This window comes from Akebia trifoliata, chromosome 7 (genome assembly GCF_017979445.1).
Source record: "Akebia trifoliata isolate Shusen 1 chromosome 7, ASM1797944v1, whole genome shotgun sequence".
Taxonomy (NCBI): domain Eukaryota; kingdom Viridiplantae; phylum Streptophyta; class Magnoliopsida; order Ranunculales; family Lardizabalaceae; genus Akebia; species Akebia trifoliata.
In genome coordinates, this window is record NC_141381.1 from 2492173 (window position 1) to 2518456 (window position 26284).

Consider the following 26284-nt stretch of genomic DNA (forward strand, 5'->3'; position numbering starts at 1 on the left):
GCCTATCATCCGCAAACTAGTGGACAAGCAGAAGTGTCAAATCAAGAGATCAAGTCCATCATTGAAAAGATGGTCAATCTAAGTAGAAAAGACTAGAGTTTGCGCTTGGATGATGCCTTGTGGGCGTATAAGACTGCATATAAGACACCCATTGGTATGTCACCTTATCGATTGGTGTTTGGGAAATCATGCCACCTTCTAGCTGAGTTAGAACATAAGGCTTATTGGGTTATCAAGAGTTTCAACATGAAGATGAATGAGAATGGAGAACATAGAAAGTTACAATTACAAGAGTTAGAGGAAATTCGCAATGATGCCTATGAGAGTGTAATGATTTACAAGGAAAAGACGAAGGCTTTTCCTGACAAGATGATCTCTATGAAGAAGTTTAAAGTTGGTAAAAAAGTTCTTTTATACCATTCACTACTTCGTTTGTTCCCGATTTATATTGATTGAGGAAGGAAGCATTGAGTCAAGCCAACGACAATAAACAAAGGCACTAGTTGGGAGGCAACCCAAGGGGAGTTCATTCTTCTTTATTTTCACATTTATATTTTGGTTATTTTTGCCTTTTCTTTGCATTTCACCTTACATTGGGGACAATGTAAGTTTTAAGTGTGGGGGAGAGGATTTAGGGTATGTTTTAATTTTGTATTTTTGGAAAAAAAAAGTTTTGCTTTTTGTTTTTGTAGTTTTCAATGATGTTTGGTTGTGTATGTCACGAGCAAGATTCATTTGAGCTTGAAAAATTCATAACATGATTGAATAAGTAATCTTTCAACTTAAAATTAATTAGTCTAGTTATTTTCTTTGAGAATAGTAGTGGCTAAATTTGGTAGACAAAAAGCCAGTGAGATTTTCAGCTTTTAGACTGACACATCCATATTAGTCTCACTATTTTTTTTCATGTGAGATATGCTTCCATGGATTTGTTTTTTCTAGAACTTGCCTTGATTCTCTTTAAGGTCATATTGATATATACATGCATGAACATGATTAAGACCCTATTTGTTATAAGCTACAAAAGCCAAATAGCCTACCTTATAATTATTATTTTTCCTTTTGTTGAACCCCTTTGAGCTTTATTGTTTTTTTTCATTTATTGTGAATCCAAGTTATAAGCTTTAAACCCCAAAAACAATGCCTTTACCCAAGTCGTAGAGTTAGTGAAGCATTGTTCATCATTATGATATGTATGGGTATGCAAGAAATAAGTGTGGGGGTGTCTGGATTTGTGGTGTGGGTATGAGTGGTAAAATGGAACATGTTTTCATTCTCAATTCGTGAGTTCCATTGTGGATGTAAGTTTATTATTCAAAAATAAAAACAAAAATAAAAAACAAAAATAAAAAGGAAAGAAGAAAGGAATTGATTGAGGAAATTGTTTTTCATGTTATAAACCGTACATGTTCATAATTTTTCCTAAAATTTTAAAAAAATAAAATGAGGGGTCTGTTTATACGTGATACATACAAAGGTGGAAGTTGTTGGAAAAGATTGTTCCTTACTGTAATTAAAAAGTATTCCTTTTGAACGATTTCTTTTTCAATGCAAGAGTTGTACATGGTTTAAATGCTTTAAAGCCAAATTGAATAAGCTACTTCTAAAACCCCAATTTTTTATACGTATCTCGAGAAAAAATAAATAATAAAATTTTAAGAAAATCTTGAAAGTGGGACTTAGGGGTAAAATTTTAAGAGGTTTCTAATCATTTTTAAGGAAATCTGACCTTACCATTGGATTCAAAATGATCGAAAAATATACTTTAGCCTATAAGCACGCTTAAATGAGAATCCGAACAGAAAAATTGTAAAATCCTTGATTACCAAGTCGGACCAAGCTAAAATAATGACCATTTGTTAGAGTAAGAATTTTTAAGATTCGATCATACTATTGGATTATTTATTTATCATTTTTGGAGCATAGAAAATCAAATTATCGACAAAAATGAAAATGACGTTAATTTTAGGGGTTACCTCAGGCCAAAAATGTAAATTTTTTTAGAGATAGAATTTGTAGAAATTGACTATACCATTAGATCCAGAATGAAAAATTAGACAAAATAGAGTATTCGGTCGTCACTTTTGGAGTCTGGACGGTCAAGTTATCGTCGATTGAAACAATAGGTAAAATACCAATTTCGTCCCAAGACTTTCTATAAATAAAATTTTAATTTTTTTTCACTATTCATCTTCTCAATTCGTTTCAAAACCAGCCAACGAAATAATGAAAAAAATTTCGATTTCATCCGATCTTCCACCTTAGATTCTCTACAAACGGCTCGCCGTTGACTTTCGACGCAGAAGGGAGAAACATTCGCAGTCTCATTCACCACAAAATCCATCCAATTTCCTTCCATTTGCTTTTCTTTTTCATCCCATATCATAAAAAAATAGTCGTATATATATATATACGGTGATTTCGTAACTTCGACCTCAGATTTCATTCGTTTCGAGATCTAACCGTCCTCTACCGTAGAAGAAAGAAATGATGACGGCGTCGAGATCTTTGAAATCACTGAATTAGATTAGAAAATCAGTTGTCTCGAAGTTCAAACCATCTCGATTTTCATGTCAATCGCCTTGATTTCCACGCACGCACTTCGATCCTTTCGCATAGAGATTGTAAGGAACTCTCAATTTTTATTAGTAATCGTAGATTGTGAAGATTTCATTTAGGATTTTATTAAAAATTTATGATGAATTTCCAAAAATATAGAATTCAATTGTTTCTTTCAAATTCACACCAGAACTTACATATTTGATATGTTTAATTGTATTTTATAACAAATTATATGTGGGTAGGATATTTCAACGGGTTATTTCCGTCAGTTGGGTCCTATGCACCGTTCGAATTCCGTTTTGATCTAAATTTTATATTTTTTCAATGTTGTTGATAAAAATAAATTTCATAATTGAAAATATAATTTAATATTCAATGAACTCATATTGAGTTGATAAATATCAAAAAGTGGATATTTTGTTTAAGAGATTGAAAATTGTAAAAAGTCGAAAAAAGGGAAAAATGGTATGAAACGGTCAAATATCAGAGTCACACCCGAGAGGTGATGTCTGTATTTTACATTATTGTGTTGTGTGCAGGTTGATGAACGGATATCCAGGGATAATGTTACTGGTTGCATATTTATTTATTTTTTGTTAGCGCGAGGCACTGTTTACTTTTCTGTTCAGTTATTTATTTTAGGCCGGATGGCTATAGTTGCATGGTAGGAAACTGGATATCCATTTTCAACCTTGTATTGTTAATTTCTCTTTTGTTTTTAAATGAAAATAATATATGTATGTAGCTATTTTGTAAGTCGTTAAAGAGTCTGTGAATGCTTGAAAGGATAGTACGTCATATCATCCGGAATGGTGTACTATCCTGGGATGTACAGTTGGGACCACCAAGCTCATACATGGTATGGGACGCGTATGAGAGGGGAGTCACAACTAAAATCTGGGTTATTCATCTCTATCTTTACTAATGAACTTGTAATGTAAAGGTGGTCGTATATGAATGATTTGTATATTTGGGACTCACATATACGCCTAATAGGCATAAACGAAGATGATTAGTCAGTGATTACTAACAATCTATAATAGTCGAACATTCTGACATATCAAAAAGAGACCCATTGCTTACGGTCACGTCAAATGACCAGCCTGAGCTAGATAAATGGTCAACCAAGTGTGATAAATGCAGCGACCAACCAAAAAATCAAGAACTAAAAGTCAGTAAAGAATATGAAACATCATGTCCCGACTAGGAGCGATCCAATAGTATATCCCAACTCTCTAATTCCACTACTCCACCATTATATATTATGTATATGTTACCTTATTTTGATATATAAAATGAAATGCATGTTTAATGTTTCCAATCTGATCAATTAGATTTATATATAAAGAAAATGTTATAGTAAGTACTGTTGCTTGATATAATGTCAGTTTTAAAATATTTAGTTGCTCATCCCTGATTATATGTACTAGTTTATCATAGTTTTTTCTATAAAACTTTGTATTGTTTAAATGATTTAGTATGCTTATTCGTTCATGTTAAGAGGGGTTATTGATAGAAATTATTTGTTTTCTTACTATGTAACCATTGTTATTTACCATTTCCTTCCTATTTTTTTAGTTTCAGAGCCTGTAGCTGGCGAGGCTAGCGTAGAACCAGTGAATGGAAACTATCTGATGGGTCAGATAGACGATCAAAGTCCATTGCCTGGTGAGTAATAAGGTTATTACTCCTAGTGGTGTTAGTTAGACCAAAAGTATTATAGATTTTATTCTGAGCGTTAGGACTTTTGTTAGAGTGAGGAATTTTTGTATAATCCTGAATATAAATTTCTTCTTTCGCAATATGATCTATCGTACATTATTAAATGGATATAGGCTTCCGTTAGTATTATACTTTAAATGTATATATGCGGGATTGTATGTCGTTTATCAGGTGCAAGTTGAACGCCTTGGAATGCTAACATAAACAGATGAGATCATGCCGAAATTTCAAGGTGTCATCTAGTACCTCGAGATCTGACATGGGGATTTGTGTTAGTGTTGGTGGGACACTACACTACTGAATGGGCTGATTGGTTTTACATGTCTTATATATTTGAGCTTGAGTTGATTAATTTTTGCTCTATTAGTTTCGATGGCCTTTGAGCTATATTCCCAAATATTTTCCCACCTTGATCTTAAAACCATGTTACAACCCTTGAAAAGTCCTTATGATTCATGTTATGCATGTGATCCTAATGGTGGAGAATGAGAAAAATGCAAGCCTATGGTAGATCGTTCCATTGGGATGAATTTGAATGAAACACATACCCTTCAAACACATGAGAGTTGAGTGTTTATTTTCGTAAGAGCCTACGTATTTGATTTACTCCATCTTCGAGTGAAAATACTTACTAAGTAATTATAAGTTGTTAAAGAATGTTTGTTCATGATATGTTATGAGTTTTGAAGAGTTTGGTTGTTCTTTGTTGATGGCGTTGCAACCTTGATGTTTTTGGGAAAGTGAATTTGAATTTTACCCGAGGACGAGCAAAAGTTAAATGTGGGGGAATTTGATGATAATGTAAAATATCATTTTTTCTCCTTTAATATTTAGTCTTTTATACATATTTGGTACCTAAAATTTCCTCATTATTCTTTTATTTTGATTTAGGATGCGAATGGAGGTGTTGAATGCAAAACGAAGCTAATTAGGTGATTTTGGATAGTTTCAACATCACTTCAAAATTTGGGCATAACTCTCTCATCCAAGGTCCGATTTAGATGATTTAAGATGCTAAAGAACGCCAAGAAAAATATTTACAACTTTCATGTTTTGATATTTAAGAGATACGAACTGCAGCATGGTCAAAATTGGGCTTGAAGTTGTTGTACCTGCACTGTTGACGTTCTGAAATGTCTCTTAGTATTCAATTTTGATATGTGGATTTGACGCGATTTTATTTTCAGAAATCTCTAGATCTGGTACACGAAAATTCTAGTTGAAAATATCACTTTTCTAATTATATTAGGACTTTATTTTATTTTTAATATTTTTTTCCTTAATTAGTCAGATTTTGATATTGTTATTTTAGGATAAGATTTAAAATACTTTTAGAGGATTTTGTAGGCTTCTAAGAAGGAAAAATAACGAGTAGAAGAGAGAAAAAACTCAAAAGACTTGAAAGAAACATCTCTTTATCCCCTCTTCTCTAACTTCTTTTTTGAGTTTTCATTATGACTTTGTGTGGTTAAACTTTTAGAATTGGTTGAAGGAAATAGAAGCATAGGAATCAATAAAAATTGTGAGATTTAATTAATTTTTATTATTAAATTTATTCTTTGAGTATTAGATGTTTTTCTATGCCTATTTTCATGATTGTTTCGTTTAATTACTAGGAGGCCTACTAGTTTATTATTCGTTACGATCTACTATTAGGTTAAATATCAAATCCGTAATTGTTTGATCCCTTTAATTTGTGAAACAAGTAAGATTTAATGATTTGCTGCGTTAGAAATTATTAGATGTTAGGAAGAACGTTCGACTAAATTAAATACAACCACTTGTGCTTGTGTTGTTTAGCTTCATCGATCTCTCTAATTCTTAAGGCTACTACTAGATTAAACCTTTAGCGCTTGTCTTGAGTTGTTTGGTAGTTATCGTTAATTAGATCGCATGTATTCTATTTAACTGCAACTAAGGAGAGATTAGAAAAATATTTCCTACGGTGAATATTCAAACTGTGAATTCATATATACTTACATTGATGATCAGTTGTAAAATAACTAGGTAAATGTTGACTTAGACCAATGTTTGTTCTTTTGATTGATTTCAATTTTTCAATTTGAATTGTTCATTAGTTGTTTTTCTTAAAATTATTTTCGTTATACTCGAACCATCCTCCTTGTTCACGTAGCATAAAAACTAGGCTAGATACTCTCCGTGGGAACGATCTTTACTTGCACCACTACATGTATTTTTTTAGGAATATAGGCTTTATTTTTGGTTGCTTACGACAACACATCATGCATCAACATCATTTGTGACTTATCCCAAAAATTTGGGGTTTGTTGTTTGATTTTCTTCCATACACTTTTGTACAATCTAAAACTACCTTGTCCTCAATATATGTTTTATTTTATTTATTTATTTTTTGGTTGTCTTCCTCACTATTTTAGAACCTCCAACTTCAATATTACTTCCAACAAATGTAGATACTTCATACCGAATCAATCAAAAATATTTCTCTAAGTTATACATTACTGCTTTTCTTTATAACATTGCTTACAGGAGAATATTTATTCTCTTTTTAGATTTCACATCTTAAGGAAGGATTGGGTGTGCTCCCTAGGTCATGACATCAAATCTCTAGATGCCCTTCCACAAGGCTATATTTAAATGCTTGCACAACACAGGCTGGTGGTACATGTCTCGCCAAAGAAAAAAAAAATTATTCTACACCTTAATTAAATGGCATACACACACTCCTAGAGACACACATCACAATCAAAGCCTTCTCTCACATGAATTTAAATGCCTCAACCTAGTAGTTGTTTTTTTTATGATGTCGCCCTAGAGTGTCATAATTTTAAAAATCATGCATCAATATCTTTGTGTTAGCTACATTATTATATTATGGTTACTATTTAAGAATTTTTGTCTCTATCTTTGAATTTTATTAATCCTTTTTTGAACCTTGGTAAGTAGGGTCAAAAAGATTTCCAATTGGTGTAATGGAGTAATGCTAACTCTTGAGGATGGAAGAAACCTTATTGCGGATGCTACTATTATAGCAGCAACCCTTGGGGTTCTCAAGGCCAATTTGATTGAGTTTGAACCAAAACTACCAGAATGGAAGCTTGATGCAATTTCTAATCTTGATGTTGGCTACGAAAACAAGATTGTCTTACGTTTCAAAATCTTATTTTGGCCGAACATTGAATTATTATGAATCGTTGCCCCAACATCTTATGTTTGTGGCTATTTTCTCAATCTTCATAATGTTATTGGCTACCCAGTTATAGTCTATATGATGGCTAGATGGTTTGCTTATGAATAGAGAAGTCATCTAATGAGGCTAGTGCTAATTTTGTGATGTTGCAGCTCAAGAAAATGTTCCCTAATGCAACAGAGCCGATAAGATCTTTGGTTTCTTACTTAACCCTAATTTTATCAGTTACACCACATCATTATCTTTTGAAGAAAATCTTGCTAATGATTCATAATGGCCAAAAGCAATGTGGAACGAACACCACTCCAAAGAGGTCTCTTTTCTTGCAGGTCCCCAAGGGGCTATCAGTCAAGGGTAGAGGTTCTGTCTTCTGTTTAAATCTTTATGGTATTTTATAAACACCCTCCTATTAAATTTGTGATATTAGGTTTACCCCCTCGCAAAATGCAAGATTAGATTTGCCTCCCTTGACCGTAAGTCAACATTGCTTTTACTTAATGATTTAACAATGAAGTTTTGATTTAGTAATTTAAGTATTTTAAGAGCATTTTGAAAGAAAATAATTCAAAATTTCCTTGTTAAATAATCAAGAAAACACAACCATGATGAATGCGAAAATGGTTGGGGAGGGGGGGGGGTATTTCTAAAATACCCTAATCTTTATTGTGTCTTATTTCTACTATTTACATGGATTAACATTTTGTGTTTCAATTATATACACAACTTTCTTCATCTACTACTTACATTACCCACTTAGTCAATGTCATAATCATCATATTTGTCCCAAAAATGAGCTCGAAAAATGTTTTCATCTCTTTCCTTATCTATATAGAGCCTTTGAGTTGCAGCAAAGCACTCCTTAATATATTAAATGATAACAAAACCATGTTTAGAAACTGGAAGTAGACATATATGACAAATATATAATTTTTATAATAATACAGATACTGCTGAGAATTTATTAGTTGATATTTCAATATAATAAAATTTTCTATGCCTTATCCCAAATGTTAGGTGAGTAACATGAACCCTACTTTTCAAACAACTCCACTTAGAGTGAGACATCTATTATCGAGGTATGGGTCTTTAGATCTTTTCTTACTTTTGACTTTTCTTCTAGTTTATCTAGAATTTTGAACCTGCATCAAAGAAATTGTGTCTAAAATATTTTAATAAATAAAGATGTCATCTCTTAAAAATATTGTACACAATATAGTTGGTATGGTACTGAGTAGGGTTGTCAATGGACCAGATCAAACTATGAAATCCAATAACTTCAAGTTTGGACCGATGATTTAGATTCCGATAATGATCCAACATGATAAGATTCTGATTTGATATCTTATAGGATCAAATCTGGATTGACCTTTTCCTAATCTGATAAGGACCCGATTCAATTATTTGTTAGAAATTATATGAATATATGAAGTTTATTTAGATTTTGTACATCAAATTGGGTTTGGTTCAATTTACACTCGATCTTATTGTTATAGTATAAAGTTTGGATATTGTTATTGAGATCTGATCTGATACTTATCGGATAAGTTTCAGATCCAATCTTTATTGGATTGGTAGCAAATCGACCCCGATTCATTGACAGCCAAAGTTCTAAGTCACTTATGTTGAAGTATGATTAGAAATCAATTAGGCCTGATCCAAATATGTGTATTTTTAGGTCAGGCCAAGGTAAATTTGGTTGGGTTTTTAACTTATGTAAGTAGCCCACTTATGTGATGTTTCTAAAAGGGCTTTTGTTTTCTTTTGTTGTAAATCTAACTTCAAGTCTAAGGCTTTTCTAAAAGAGAGAGTAAAGAAAGATATAAACATTAGATAAAAGAAGTTGAGAGGTTTGGGAAGATTGAGATCTAGAAGAAAGTGAAGCTTAGTAATAGATATGACTCCTTATATCGATTTGCCCCATTTTCTTCATAGTAAAATCATTTGATGGAAAATGAAAATTTAAATTTTGATAAAAAAAGATGATGAATATTCTAATTTAACGAAACATTCATAATTACATTCGAGGCATTAAAGTGAAGTTAGAGAACATGTCTAATGAGATATGGAAGGAGTTGGATTTAAAGGTTATTAGTTCCATTGAGTTGTATGTTTCCACAATGTCATGGAAAAGAAGACTGCAAATGAAATTGAAATTGCCTCAACTCTTTTTCACTAAATTGTTTAAAGGAACCCAATTTGTAAATGAGGGATTTTTTGAGACATGGGAGTTGCCACTAGTTTAGGTTTAGGAACCAAAATAACTCCAAACGGATATGGATCGATCCATGGATCAGAAAAATGGGTAATGGGTCAGATTATCGATTTCGGAAGGTGTTAGGCACCGAACCCGCCCGATCGAGATGATCAGTGTCTTTTACGATCCAACACTATCCTATGGTCAACGGGTAGAGACTAAATTCAAGTTAAGGTCTCATCATCATCAATTTATTTCGGATTTATAAAACAAATCCTGTAGTTAAGATTCTTCAATTATTACATGATTTCTCGAATTTCGCATAAAAAAGGGAATTTGTGAAAAAACCCTAATTATGTCCCATATTTTAGAATTCACATGGCAATATTTCAAACCATCAAAAATAGAAACTCAAGAAAAATCCTCCAACTAGGAACATTATGAATACAAAGCTACTAAATTGGACCTTATGGAATTTCTAAATTAGGAATTTGAAGTTTCCTAAATTAGAATTTGAAATAATGATAAGTTCCTGAATTTGAAATTTATAAAAAATGAATTTTCCAGAATAGAAAGTTTCAAAAAATATAAATTAGAAAATTAGAAAATCCTGAACTTCCATACACATGAAATTTCCAAATAGGAAAATGCAAAGTTTTCTAAATTGGAAAATTACTAAAATGTGAAATTTCTAAATTAGAAATTCATGAATATATGTTTTCTCAAAGTAGAAAATTATGCAATTTCCATATTAGAAAGTTTTCAAATATCAATTTTTCGAAATAAACTTTACTCAGAACCTTTCGAAAAAATAGAAAAATTGAATAAGAAATTCCAGCAATTTATAATATTTCGAAGAAAGATCTTATGAATATGGAGTCCCAAATTAGAAAATCTTGAATTTACAACAAATCACCAAATTGAAAATTCACAAAATACTAAAAAAGACACATTATCAAACATACCGAATTGAAGATCAACATATATCAATGCATACAAAATTTTTAACTTTGGAGAAATAATCTACATTCATCCAATTCTTAAATTTATCAAATGGGTATGCATACATAATTTTTGATTTTTTTTAAATAATTGTCATTCAACAACATGCATGTTTGTCAAGTCAAGAAGTGCACTAATCACATGGAATAATCTTAAAATAATATGAAGGGCTTGAATATCATCATAAATCATGCAAATCCAATTTGAGTATGGTGATCATAACATTTTAACATAAAAATCCCCTAATCCTATTAACATGCAAAAAATAAAAATACTGAAAGAATACATAAAAAAATTGTTCTAATCCTATCGATATGCCAAAATAATGCTAAAGAAAATATATAAAATAAATATTCTCCTAACCTTATTGGTATGCAAAAAATAAAAACTAATGTATAAAAAAACATTCTCCTAATCCTATCAATATGCCAAAAATAAATAGTCAAGAAGTACAATGATGCATCTCCTCTATTGTGCATTATTCAAATCATGACAAAATCATCACATAACATCATGAGCCCCAAAAAAACTCTTTTTCATAACAAATTCTATGAGGATCATTATGCCAAAAATCAACGTGAAACCCCAATGTAAGGGGAAACTTAACATGAAAACAGAGGAAAATAAACGATTTGCCATGAAGAATGAGGAGGAAAAAACGAACAAAACAAAAATTAAAAAAATCCAAAAATGAACTTACCTATAAAAAGAAATAGTGGGAGTCGATTCCTTTAGGTACAATGTAAAGGCTTGTGAGTATTCGCTATTGAGAAACAAGAACAGAGAGATAAATATACTGAGTTGCGAAGAGGATGATGGCTGAGAGCGAGGTGGTTACATTGCGTAGTGAAGAAGATGATGGCTGGGAGGGCTGTTGGTCTGTGACATGAATGCAGCGAGGGCCATTGAAAGTATTGCAATGGAGACGACGAAAATGAGGTGGGTTGTTATAAGATAGAGAGATAGCTGCAACAGCCACATTTTTGAAGAGGGGACTGTGCTGTTAGTCTGTAAAGATATGAAGACACAGAGAGGCTTGGGAGATGTAGAGGATGTTAGGGGGATGTGGGCTATTGCAGCAAGATGAAGAGTGAAGAAGGGAGGCTGGATAGAATGTCCAGCAATGAGAGAGGTCAAAGAGCTGAGGGCTATTGTAGGGATGTGAGGGCTGAGAGTTGGGGTGTTGGGTTGCAAGGAGAAGAAGAGAGTCGATTGGGTAGCAAGGTGGGCTGTTAAGAAGATGGGAAGGGTTCAGCCGAAGGTGTTGCAACAATGGAAAAGAAGACAACCAATTCAAAAAAATGAAAGAGAGTCTCTTTTTCATCCAACCCCTTTTTATAGAAACTAAGTTTCTATTAAAAAAAATTATATATATATATATATATATATATATATATATATATTTGGATAAGTAGCAATATATTCATAAAAAATAAATAAATAAAACTAGGCCAGTCGAGGTGACCAACCTGGCAAGACCTTACAAATAGATGTTACTCCCCAGAAATACAAAGCATCTCATCCCAATTATAAATAAAATCCTCGAAGAAGATCCCCCTAAATTCTCTAAAAACTTTGGACCAACAAAACAAAAGGCCCATAATGGAAATAATCATTTATGTGCCATCTAAAAAAAAAAAAAGATTTTCTTTTGAAAAATCTTATTTCTTTTATTTCTTTTTTTTTATATACGTGTTTCATCTCTTTCTTTTTCTTTTGAGAAAATGGAAGTAACGATCCCACGCTACTCACCTCATTGCTAATCTATTGTTGACGAATTGTGATTGGTTGATTTTAGTTTTCATTCTATTGGTTGATTAATTTTTGTTTTGTGTTTTATTGGTTTAAACTTTTTTCATTTGATTTTAATTTTTAATTTGAATTTTGATCGGCCATTTGATTTAGATATTATTTTGTCGATCGATTTGAATTGTGATTAAATTTTACTTTGAATTTAATTGGTCAATTGGAATTTGATTTTAATTTCAATTTGTTGGTCGATTGGATTTTAGTTTTAATTTTAATTTCAATTTGTTGGTCAATTGGATTTTATTTTTAATGTTGATTTCGATTTGAGTTAGAATTTTTAATTTTAATTGTTTGATTTTTAATTTGAACTTGATTTTTATTAGATTAGATTTTAAATTTGATATTGATTTTTTATCATTTTCCTAAGGATCAGGGTCTCTAAGTTAGAATTGCACATTGAGGGGCATTTTGGTCAATTTTTGTGATTTTTTCTAAATTTTTTTTATTTTTGATCTATTTAGGTCTCATTAGACTCGAAATCACATTCTAAGTGCAATAGCAGTGCATTCGCAATTTTTCGAAGGTCCAAAATTCATGAGGGGTATTTTTGTTATTTTGTCAATTTTTACAGATTTTTACGAATTTTAACATGAGGTTTCTTTCAATCCCAATGAATTGTTTCTAAGTTTCAGGACTGTATTTTCCTAGCATAGTGAGGTCTCTATGTTATCGAACTGTTTAGTGACCTTAAGCATACGTGCTTACTAAATCAGGTGTAAGCTATAACGATCCTAAGCATGCGAAAATTTTTATATCAAGTCGTAACAAGTAGGAGAGATAAAAAGATTAGAAATGGAAGGAAGTCAGGGACAATACTCACAAGGCTTCGAGTTCTTTGTGATCATCATTAGGAATTCACGACAACCGGACGACTAATTATCAAATTAGGCAGATGCAAAAATGGGGTGTCTATAGATGCCCCTCTTTGGTAAAAGGTGGAAGCAAACTAGATAACCAATCTATTGTGGTAGATAGTGCAACATTTGAATGCTAAAGCCAGTGACAGCTCATTTTGCAACCTGATTCGGTAAATTGTTGAGGTGTCCAGACCCTTGAGGGTAACCTCTCCTTGGACTAAAAATGTCAAATCCTTGAATTTTGAAAAATTCTCATTGACAAATGCAAATGCAATGAGACTGGACATGTGTGCAGTAGTGTAACAATGATTTTGAAAAGCCATGCCTCCATTCTATGCATTTAAGCTGGGAGGATAACAAATTTAACAATGAAAAACTTGGTAAAGTCAACATAAATTCTGAACAAAACCTAAGAAAATTATGAATAAAAAATTGAGTGAAACTAAGTAAAATCTGAACATAAGGTCCGAGCATAATTAAGCAAAATTGAGCATAGACTAAGCAATATTTGAGAAAAATCTCATTGGGGTCTGAGCAAAATAAGAGAAAGATCTCAATGAGTCTGAGTAAAATCCGAGAAAGAATCTCGTCGGGTCTAAGTAAAATCCGAAAAAGAATTTCGATGGGTCTAAATAAAAATCGAGAAGAAATCTCGATGGGCATGAGCAAAATCTGAGAAGAATCTCGGTAGGTTTGAGCAAAATCAGAGAAGAAATCTCGATGGATTTGAGAAAGAATCTCGATGGGAAAGAATCTCGATTGGTCTAAGCAAAATTTGAGAAAAATCTTGGCGAGTCTGAGCAAAATAAGAAAAAAATCTCAACAGATCTGAGTAAAATTCGAGAAGGAATCTCGACGGGTCTAATTAATATCTGAGAAAAAATCTTGACGGGTCTGAGCAAAATTCGGGAAGGAATCTTGGCGAATCTAAACAAAATCCAAGAAAAATCATGGCAGGTCGGAGCAAAATCGGAGAAGAAATCCCAGTGGGTCTAAACAAAATCCGAGAAGAATCATGTCAGGGCGAAGCAAAATCCGAGAAGAAATCGCAGTGGGTCTGAGCAAAATTGTTATCAAGAGGGTAACTTTTACTTCAAGGTTAACCTTATCCTTTGGGATTGAAATTGATCAGGTTTCAAAACAAAATGCCCCTAGTTTGACAGGGAACGTTGCACTGGGGATAATTGACCATAGTTTTGAAAAAGAATGCTCCTAGTGTGATAGGGAAATAAATATACTTCAGGAAAAAGGAGAAATGCCCCTAAATATGAAAATTAAAAGTCTTGAATTATCATAAATGCCCCTAAACATGTTGGGCTTATTTGGCTTTTAGACTTTTTAAGTCAAATAAACCCGCAAGTTGATGTTTATTTAGGCTTTATAGGCTCAAGGAGTTTCAAATTAAAGTGAGAAATGACTTTTTTTTAAGTCAACTTTTGAGGTGTTTTGCAAATGATTTTTTGTGAAAAGTTAAAGACGAAAACGGCTTTAACTAAAATGTCTGAACTACCCTTCACCTTTAAACATTATTCCACCAAGTTAAGGTGAATAAAGAAAAAAGAATAAAATACATAATAAATAATTATAAAACTAAAAATTATTAATAATAACAAAACCTATATTATTGAAAAATAAATAATAATAAATTAAAAGCTATATAATAATAATAAATAAAGAATTTATATTACTATTTTGTTAGTGTAATTCAAAAAGAAAAGGTAATAAGTAATAATAAATAAATAAATTGAGGCATTCCGCATAACGCTAACATAAAGCCCCATGTCAGATCTTGAAGCACAAGGTGGCACCTCGAAATTTCGATATGATCTCCTCTATTTATGTTTGCATTCCAATACGTTCAACCTGCACCTAATAGACGATATACATAATCCTGCATATATACATACAAAATATAATACAAACGGAAGTCTATATACATCTAATAACGTACGAAAATCAGAGTACGGAAGAAGAAGTTTATATACATGATTATACAGAAATTCCTTATTCTAACAAAATTCATAACGCTCAAAACCAAAATCTATATTACTACCTGGACAACTTGACGCAGCCAGGTATAGCCTAGTGTTTACTATGAAAAAGACTCTGGTCGTTTATCTAACCCACCAGATGATCCTCACTCGTGCTCTATACCTGTCTCGTGAAACTCTGAATCTGAAATAGAAAAAATAGATAAGGAAAGGGTGAGTAACAATGGTTACATAGTAGAGAAGCAAACAATTTTTACCAATAACCTCTCCTAACATGAATGAATAAACATACTGAATTATTTTAAAATATGCAAAGTTTTACAGAGGAAACTACGATTAACTAGTATATATAACTAGGGATAAGCAACTAAATATTTTAAAACTCACATTACATTACTCAACAGTACCTACTATAACATTTTCTTTTTATACAAATCTAATTGACCAAATGGAAGTATTAAACAAGCATTTTTTTATATATCAAACAAGGCAACAGATACATAATACACAATGATAGAGTAGTAGAATTAAAGAGTTGGGATTCACGACTGGATCGTTCCTAGTTAAGACATGATGTTTCATAATAAAGTATTAGTTCCTGATTTTGTGGCTAGTCATTATTTACCATACTTACGGGACCATTTATCTAGCTTAGGCTAGCCGTTTGACGTGACCATAAGCAATGGGTCTTTTTTCGATGTGTCAAAACGTTCAACTACTATAGATTGTTAGTGATCACTGACTAATTATCTTCGTCTATGCCTATCAGGCATACTTGTGATTCTCAAATGTACACTCCATTTGTATACGACCACCTTTACATTATAAGATCACAAGTAAAGATAGAAAGAAATAAACCCAGATTCTAATTGTAACTCCACTCTCATACGTATCCCATACCACGTATGAGCTTGGTGGTCCCTACCGTACATGCTACGATATTACACTACTCCGGATGATATGATGCACTATCTCTTCAAGTATTCACAGATTCTTTAATAGCTCACTAGCTCACAAAATAGCTACATATATATATATATATCATTTGAAAATAAAAGAGAAATTAACAATACGAGGTTGAGAATGGATGTCCAGTTTCCTACCATGCAACTGTGGCCACCCGGCTTAAAATAAATAATAAAACTTAGAGTTTCTGCGCCAACAAAATTTAAATAAACATGCAACCAATAACATTAACCCTAGATATCCGTTCATCAACCTATACACAACACAATAATGTAAAATATAGACATCACTCTTTGACCGTATTTCTTACTCGTAGTCACATGTCAACTTATACAGACTGCCATGTGTAGCACTGCTACCACACCGCCATCCCAGCTAATCATGGACCCAGTTTGGCACGTGCACGGGGTGTGACATCCCATCTTTTTTGATATAAAATGCAAGCATCACCTCTCAAGTGTGATTTTGACATGTTACCATTTCATCCCATTTTTTCCTCTTTTCAATTTTCATAATTCTCAATCTGTCGAACAAAATAATCACTTTCTGATATTCATCAATTAAATATAAGTTCATTGAATATTAAATCATTTTTTTATTATAAAATTCATTTTTATCAATAACATTGAAAAAATACAAAACTTAGATCAAAATAGGATCCGCGCGGTGTATAGGACCCAACTGACGGAAATAACCCAGTTAAATATCCTTCCCACGTATATTTTGTTATAAAATACAGTTAAACATATCAAATATGCAAGATCTGACGTAAATTTAAAATAACAAATTTTTTTTTATATTTTTGAAAATACATTACAAGTTTTCGTTAAAATCTTAAGTGCAATTTTCATAATCTATGGTTATCGACAGAAATTAAGAGTCCTTGCCTTCTCTGTACGATAGGATTGAAAATCGTGCATGGAAATCAAGATGATTGGCACAAAAATCGAAGCAAAATGAACTTCGAGGTGATTGATTTTTGAATTTGAACCGATGATTTCGAAGATCTCAATGTCGTCATCCTTTCTCCCTTCTACGACGGAGGACGGTTTGACCTCGAAACAGATAAAATTAGAGGTTGAAGTTACGAAATCCCTGTATACATATACGACTGATTTTTTATGATACGAGGCGAAAGAGAATATGAAAGAAAAAGATATTGGGTGGGTTTTGTAGATGTCAAGGTTGTAAACTTTTTTTTCTTCTACATCCGTCGTTGAAGGCCGTTCGCGACGAATCTAAGGTTGAAGTTTTGAAGAAAAATAAATTTTTTGTTTAAATTTCATTTGCATGATTTTTGGACGAGATTAGATGATGAATAGTTTTTTGAATTAAAAAAAATTTATTTATATAAATGCAGGATGAAATCGATATTTTACCTATTGTTTCGTTCGACGATAACTTGATCATCCGGACTCCAAAAATGATGAATGAATACTCTATTTTATAAAATGTTTCATTCTGGATCTAATGATGTGGTCAAATTCTACAAATTATGTCTTTAAAAAAAATTTAATTTTTCAGCCCAATGGAACCCTAAAATTAACGTCGTTTTCATTTTTTATTATAATTTGACTTTCTGGACTCTAAAAATGACAAGTAAATAGTCTATTTTCTATCATTTTTCATTACGAATCAAATGGTATGATTGAATTTTAAAAAATTTACTCTGTCAAAAAATCATTATTTTAGCCTGGTCTGACTCGGTAATCGAAGATTTTACAACTTTTCTGTTCAGACTCACAGTTGAGCGTACTTATAGACTAAAATATATTTTTTTGACCATTTTGAATCCAATGGTGAGGTCAAATTTCATTAACAATGACCAGAACAAAATCCTACAGTTTTACCCTAAGTCCCACTTTCAAGATTTTATCAAAATTTTACTATTTATTTTTCCTCAAGATACGAATAGAAAATTCGGGGTTTTGCATAAATAAATAATTAAATTTACAAATAAAAATAATTATTAATAATAAAATCTATATTATTATAAAATAAATATTAGTAAATTAAAAGATAAATAATAATCTTATATTATTATTTTATTAGTGTAATGAGAAAAGAAAAGATAATAAATAATTATAAAAATAAAAATAATTAATAATAATAGAATCTATGTTATTATAAAATAAATAATAATAAATTAAAAACTAAATAATAATAATAATAATAAAACTTATATTGCTAGTTTATTATAGTAATGAGAAAAGAAAATATAAAAAAATTATAATAATTATAAAACTAAAAATAATCAAATCCATACTATTATAAAATAAATAGTAATAAATTAAAAACTAAATAATAATAATAATAATAATAATAATCAAACTTATGTTACTTTTTATTAGAGTGATGAAAAGAGAAATGATAATAATAATTATAAAAGTAAAAATAATTAATAATAATAAAACTTATATTACTATTTTATTAGAGTAATGAAAAAAGTAAAGATAATTAAAAATAAATAATTTAAAGCTTATTTTTCTAATTTAATAATTATAAAAATTAATTAATAATTAAAAATTAATGAATTAAAATTTGAAAAAAAATAAGAATTTATCTTCAACCTTAATTAGGAGTTATGTGTTTGTATAAACTTTTGTACAACAATGGTAATTTGGTAATTATGTGTTTGTATTAATATTTTTTGGTGTTATATGTCAAAAATATATCATTTGCTAGTTTTTGTACATGTGAAGGAAAACATGTAAATTTGTCAAAAGCGAGCAACTACAAGTTATCATACAAACATCAATTTCAAGCTTCTCTACAGAGCCCAATACTTTTCAACTTTTGTAACGATAAATTTTTCCCTGGAAATAGCTTCCTAGACTTTGAGCTTCAGTTTTTCCTAAGCGTAGAAGCCTACAACTAAAGCTGCTAGCTATAAAGAGTAAACTTTGTCGGGAATCTCTTTTTTGGAGGTGAGGCTGTGACTATGGACCACGCTGGTTCGATGCACGGACCGTGCACAACAGGGGTGTTGACAAATGAGGTGTTCACATATACTACAACTTAGACATGGAAAAAATAATTGCTGAGTGAGGTGTTTTTTTAAATGAGTGCAAACTTTGTTATCCTAAAATCAAAATATATTTTTTTAGTAAAATCAATCCTTGAATTTGATTACAAATCCAGTATCTTGTACCAAGTTAGTGAACAGACTCAAATTCTCTAGGTTGTTACTCTTACAATTTGGTTAGCAAGTCTACTGATTTGTATGAGCATCCTTTGGATCCTTTGGAGAATCTCTTTTTTTTGAAATAAGACTGTGAGTGATTAGAGCCTAGAAAGTCATTTGTAAGACCCTATTTATAGAGACTTTAAGACTTAAGTATACACTAAATCTCATAAATAGATATAATTCATTGATAGCCCTTATTTATTATTGTTTTTTAATAAATTATGAATGTCTTGCCTAATTTCAGTTATTTATTTCTATAAGTCAAAGTCACGATATCTAAAATGATACACAAAGATGAATGAAGAAGAACATTGTAATCCAGGACCGAAAACAAGACTATAGACCAAAATTCAAATCCATTGGGCCCATACTAACAGAGGTGTGGAGAACCCCTTGAGTGGAGTAGTGATGTCGACAAATTTTTTCTTGAGATTTGTGCAATGCTAAGACGACATGATTTGTGATGTAACAAAGTGTTCCTAATCCTAACGAAATCATAATCTAGTTTTTATAAATAAGAGAGCAAACCAAAGCCAAAATATCTCATCTCTTCGGAGGTCATCCTTTCCTATTTTCTTCTACCTCTTTTCTTCTATTTTTCAATTTTTAGTTTATTTTTAGTTCAAACTTTGTAAATAGAAGGAGTTCTTTGTCAGTTTCTAGTCAAGATTAATAAAAGGAGCATCACTTTCTTCCCACTCTCTTCTCTCCTTATTTTAATTTTAATTTTAATTTTAATTTTTCTTGTATTATTCCTCCTATCATTTGTGGCTAGACATTCGTTAGAGATGTCAACGAAGCTTAAGGAAGATCATCTTAGATAATTTGATTTATTTCTAATCATCCTTCAATTCTCTATTGTGACACCAATTTATTAAGTAGTAATCATTAGATATAACATTTATTCTAATAATTTTGATAGTTTAGTCTTAGATAAGTTCAAGATAAATTATGCTTTGTTAGAGATTTAATATTTAACCTTTTGATTTCGTCTTATTAAATATCATCACAGAATTTATGATCAATATTTGAATTAACAAATAAGTAAACAAATAAATTAATAAGATGACTTGTTTTGGTATATTTGACCGATCTAATTCTTTACATTGTGATTCCCACTCTTGTTCATTTTAAATTAGTTTTATTTTAATTTTCTTGAATACAATACTTTGAACTGTGATCATTTTATGTCTGAAATTGTGGATCAACATTGTATTTGTGGATTGATGCTTAGCAAGGTTTTTATTTATTTTGTTTTTTGTTTTTTTTTTTTATTGATAATCTACACCGAACAATGAGTATGGACCATGTTGATTTGGTTCACGGAGAGTACATAACAGGAGTGTTGGCTGCATAAGATTGACGAAGATAGCTTCTGGAGCAAGTCAGCAACTTAAAAATGTCTCAAGTTTTTTTCTTTATGGGATGAAACAGTTGAAACAATGCTTCCACTCCAAATCTCAAGGATGTGAGCTTGTTTTTTTTTTTTGGATTAAAAATACTTTCAAACTCTTGAATGCTTGAAAGGATTTGTAGAGGCATTACTTCTCATTTTATACCATCAATTATTATTAAATCTTTAACTGTTTATATTACCGTTACGAAAAATTTGTGGAATTAATGTTTCGAAACTAGGACACCTTGGGGCAACCCAAGATTATTAATTTAAATCTACATCGATTTCTTATCTCTAGTGTCGGATTTTACATGGAAATCATGTTGGTCAATTTCGACCTCACATTACGTTGTGAGGAGTTTTAGTCGTTTATTTGTTTTTTTTCTTTTATTTTTGTATTTGGCTTTGTTGTCAATTTCTGTTCTATTATTTTGTCCTTGGATGATTTTCGCGGCCTTCACTTGTGTCATTGGATTTTTTCGATCCCTGTTATTGATGAAATCTCTTTAATTTTAAATTATAATAATAGTAAATTAGTAATACCCATTGCCCGATTTTTGTGGACTGATAGTTTTTTGTGGTTTGTCTAAAATGATCTTTGCATTACGACGATAATTGCGTAGTGTGCTCATAGTCTATATTTATCATATACAATAATTTTAATTTCTAATTTTTATTATAAAATAAATTAATTAAAAATATGTGACTAATTAGTCACAGATAAAATAATATTAATTTGTTTAATTAATACATCTATTTAAAGACTGATAATCAATTAAGTATTTCTTATTAGAGACAATTTTCTTTATAAAGGATGAGGCTTTTCCTTAGAGAGCTGCTATTGGCAGCTGAAACCCAAATTTTACTTATTAAACGTCAATTAGAAATAAAGAAAATAAGTGAAGGTAGGGGTGCCAATAAAAGGAAGCTCTCTCGTTTTTCTTATATGAGCCTATCATAATTGTAAACAACTCTGAAATTGTTTGGACGAGTTTTATGATGTTAGATTATAATTTGAGCCAAACCTTTGTAATGTTTGAAAACGTGTGTTTTAATCTATAATTGGATTGTGACAAATAATTTAAGGAATTGGATTGTAATAAGTCAAGAAAATTAACAATCACCACTAAGTTCATCAATCTCCTTTATTATTGTTATTATTATTAAGAACGTTGGATTTATAGTAATCCAACATGAAGGAGAAACACGAGTTACACGAACACACCTCATCTTTTTCTAGCAAACATCATCACAACCACCACTACCTCCGATGACACATGACACGGACAACACACATATCTAGGCACAGACACAGACACAGACACAGACTGACACAGAGATGCAAACCTTAGATGAACAGCAAAGCTGAGATATAGATGGAGGAAAAGAGAGGTGGTTGGTTTTACAATGTTTTTAACATTTTATTTCACAATAGCATTTGGAGGTTAATAAACCAGGTCCTTTACATTTTCCACCACTGTGACCCTCACTCTTGCAAGCTTTCCTACAGTCAGTGTGACCGCCACAAGCTCCTTTGAAACTAGCGCTGGGTTTCTCACAAACCTTTCCTTCGGCCGTTCTCATTGTCATCTCTGACACCAAAAATTAAATAAATTAACAAGCCTTCATATATACATGTATGAAATAATTAATTCAATTTTTTTTTTATTTTTGGGTAATAAATGGAATACTTTTGCATGAGGAATTCATAATGTTATTGAAAGATGCGTAAGTGTATCAATCATTGAGCTTTGGGTCCCATGGCTAAAAAAAATTCTGTTGACACTGGATAAGTCTTTGGGATCAATAACCCCCCCCCCCCCCCCCCCCCCCCCCCAAAGAAGAAAAAAAAAAATTTCATGTATTATATCAGCAACTCCCAAGTCTCAAAAATAAAATTTTCTTGAAATAGAAAGCTTTAATGGTGATTTCTAGCCATAATTGGGATCAAAAGCCCAATATATATATATATATATCAGCAACTCCAAGTCTCAAAAAGAAAAAAATTCTTGAAATAGAAAGCTTTAATGGTGATTTCTAGCCATAACTGGGATCAATAACCCCAAAAAATTAAGGATGACCATGAATGTACTCTATGGGTTGGTGGGACTGTGAGATGGTTCTCTCTAATTAACACATATTAGATTTACTCCCTTACGGAGATATTTAGAGCACTATGTAGTAACCAAACACATCCTTTAAAGGTTGTGTTTGGTTCTCTCTAATTAACACATCCTTAAAATGGGGGTGAAAAATGTTTTCTTCTCTTTTCTTATCCATATGGAGCCTTTGAATTACACCAGACCACTCCTCATTATGTTAATGGAGAAGAAAACCATGTTTAGAAACTTGAATTACACATATATGAAAAATATATTATTTTATTAGTAATACAATTACTGCTGAGAATTTATTAATAGATATTTAAATATAATAAAAGTACTTCTATGCCTTATCCCAAATGTTAGGTCTGTAACATGAATCATACTTTTCAAACAAACTCCACTTAGAGAGAGACATCCATTATCAAGGTGTGGGTCTTTAGATCTTTTCTTACTTTTGACTCTTATTCTAGTTTATCCAGAGCTTTCTACTTGTTAAGGTTTCGATCTGATATCGGATCAGAACTGGATTGACCTTGTCCTGATCTGATAAGGACCCGATCCGATTATATGTTAGAAATTATATAAATATATGAAGTTTATTTAGATTTTGTACATCAAATCGGGTTTGGTCCAATCCAGACCCAATCCTATTGTTACTGTATCAGGTTTGGATATATTATTATTGAAATCTGATACTTATCGGATAAGTTCTGAATCCAATCTTTATCAGATTGGTAACAAATCGACCCCGATTCATTGACAGCTGCAGTGCTGAATTACTTAGTCATGGAAAAAAGAATTGCTGAGTGGGTATTTTTGTTTGTTTTAAATGGCTGCAAACTTTGTTATCCCAAAATCAAAATGTATTTGTTCACAAAAATCAATCCTTGAATTTGATTACAGATCCAGTATCTAGTTTCACGTTGGGGAACAGACCCGGATTCTCTCGGTTGTTACTCCTACGACTTGGTTGGCAAGTCTGCTGATTTGTATGAGAATCTTCGGGATCCTGTGGGGAATCTCTTTTTTGGAGGTGAGGCTGTGAGTATGGACCACGCTGGTTCGGTGCATGGAGCGTATACAGCGGGAGTGTTGGCTGCAGAAGATTGTCGAAGATACCTTCTGGAGCAAGTAGGCAACCTGGAAATGTCTCAACTTGTCTCTTTGAGGGATGAAACCATTGAAGCAATGGTTCCACTCCAAATCTCAAGGATGTGATTTTTTTTTTCTTTTTTCTTTGGAGTAAAAATACTTCCAGATTCTTGAATGCTTGAAAGGCTATGCAGAGGCATTACTTCTCATTTTATACCATAAGTTATTATTGATTATTAAGTGTTTATATTACTGTTGCGGAAAGTTTGTGGAATGTTTCGAAACTAGTACACCTTGGAGAACTTAAGATTATTAATTTAAATTTACATCAGTTTCTTATCTCTAGTATCGGGTTTTACATGGAAAAAATGTTGGACAGTTTCGGCTTCACATTAAATTTTGAGGAGTTTTAGTAGTTTATTTGTTTTTTTTTTTTTTCTTTTTGTATTTGGCTTTGTTGTCGATTTCTGTTCTATTATTTTGTGTCCTTGGATGGTTTTCGTGACCTTCACTTGTGTCATTGGATTTTTTTTCGATCCCTATTATGGATGAAATCTCTTTAATTATAAATAATAATAATAATAGTAAATTTGTAATACACATTGCCTAATTTTTGTGGTTATTATTGAAATTGACTGATAGATTTTTGTGGTTTGTCTAAAATGATCTCTGCATTACGATGGTAATTGTATAGTGTGCTCATAATCTGCATTTATCATATACAGTAGTTTTAGGTTCTTGTTTTTATTTAAAAATAATAATAATTAAGATCACATGATATTAATTTAACGTTGCCAAAACCAGTTTAATCGTATGAGGGAATTAGCTTGATTTACAATAAGATTAATTTGGATTGTACTTACATATATAAAAAAGATCAATTTGGTTTAAAAACTAAAATTGCCTACAAAATTAAAATAATGCATAATTAAATTTACTTAATAATATGTGACAGTCTTATTATAATAGCTTGTAAGAAGAGCCACACTCATCTCTCTCTCTCTGTGTCGCCCAATCTATCATTCAAAATTTCAAATGATGAAGGCGGATTTTTTTTTTTTTTTTATCAAAACATTTTTCAAAAAGAAAGAGAAGACATCAATTAAGTATTTTTTACTAGAGAGAATTTTCTTTATTAGAGAGCTGCTATCGGCACCTCAACTTTTACTTATTACACGTCAATTAGAAATAAAGAAAATAAGTGAATGGTTGGGGTGCCAATAGAAGGAAGCTCTCTTGTTTTTCTTATATGAACCTATCATAATTGTAAACAACTATGAAACTGTTTGGACGAGTTTAATAATGTTTGAGATCATAATTTGAACCAAACCTTTGTAATGTTTGAAGAGTGTGTTTTAATCATTAATTGGACTGACAAATAATTTAAGGAGTTGGATTGTAATAAATAGAAATTGGGGTGCCAATAGCAGCTCTCTTCCTTCATTGAAGTGAGTGTAAGTTTTTTACAATTTTACTGGTTAAACCCCAAACCCAAATACCGCTCATTTATAATTGAGACAATTCTCTCCAGAACTTATTTTTCAATTTTGTTACAAAAACATCCTTCCCAAATTATTTACGTTTAAATCACCAGATTACCCCTCATTTCATAGTTAAGTACAAAAATATAATTATAGTTTCACAAGAACACAGTGATTTCAGATTTTATTGTAGATAGGAGATGGGTGTTTCCAAGACTATATAATGACCGTGTGAAAGAAATCATAGAAATTATATCAGCCACTCGAGTCCCTAAGATGCTATTAAGGGATAAAGTTATATGGAGATTAACACCGAACAACCTGTTTTCCAAGAAATTAGCCTATGAAGTGCTAGATAAAGACTAGGAATTAGTGGGTTGGAGAAATATTATATGGAGTAGGAATGGTATTCCTCAATTTTCCTTTATTGCTTGGTTAGCAATTCAAAGGAAATTATCGACGGTAGAAAATTTGAACAAGAGAGGTTTTAAATGGGTTTCTCGGTGTGTCTTGTGCTATAACCATCAAGAGACAACTGATCACCTTTTTTTTAAATGCCCATATACTTGATGGATATGGAAAAAATGTCTGCAAAAATTTGGAATAGTAAGAATTAGTATGGGATCAATAGAGGAGGAAGTGCAAGTCATTAAGAATGTGTGGTTTCAGGAAAAACAGATAAATCGAATGTTGAATATAGCATTTTGTGCAATGATATATTTTTACTGAAAAGAGAGGAATCAAAGGTTGT

The 26284-nt window shown here is 31.4% G+C and overlaps 1 pseudogene; it reads left to right on the forward strand.

Moving 5' to 3' along the window:
* Positions 1–252: 252 nt before the first annotated feature.
* Positions 253–24304, forward strand: LOC147397965 (polyamine oxidase 5-like; annotated as a pseudogene).
* The last annotated feature ends 1980 nt before the right edge of the window (positions 24305–26284 follow it).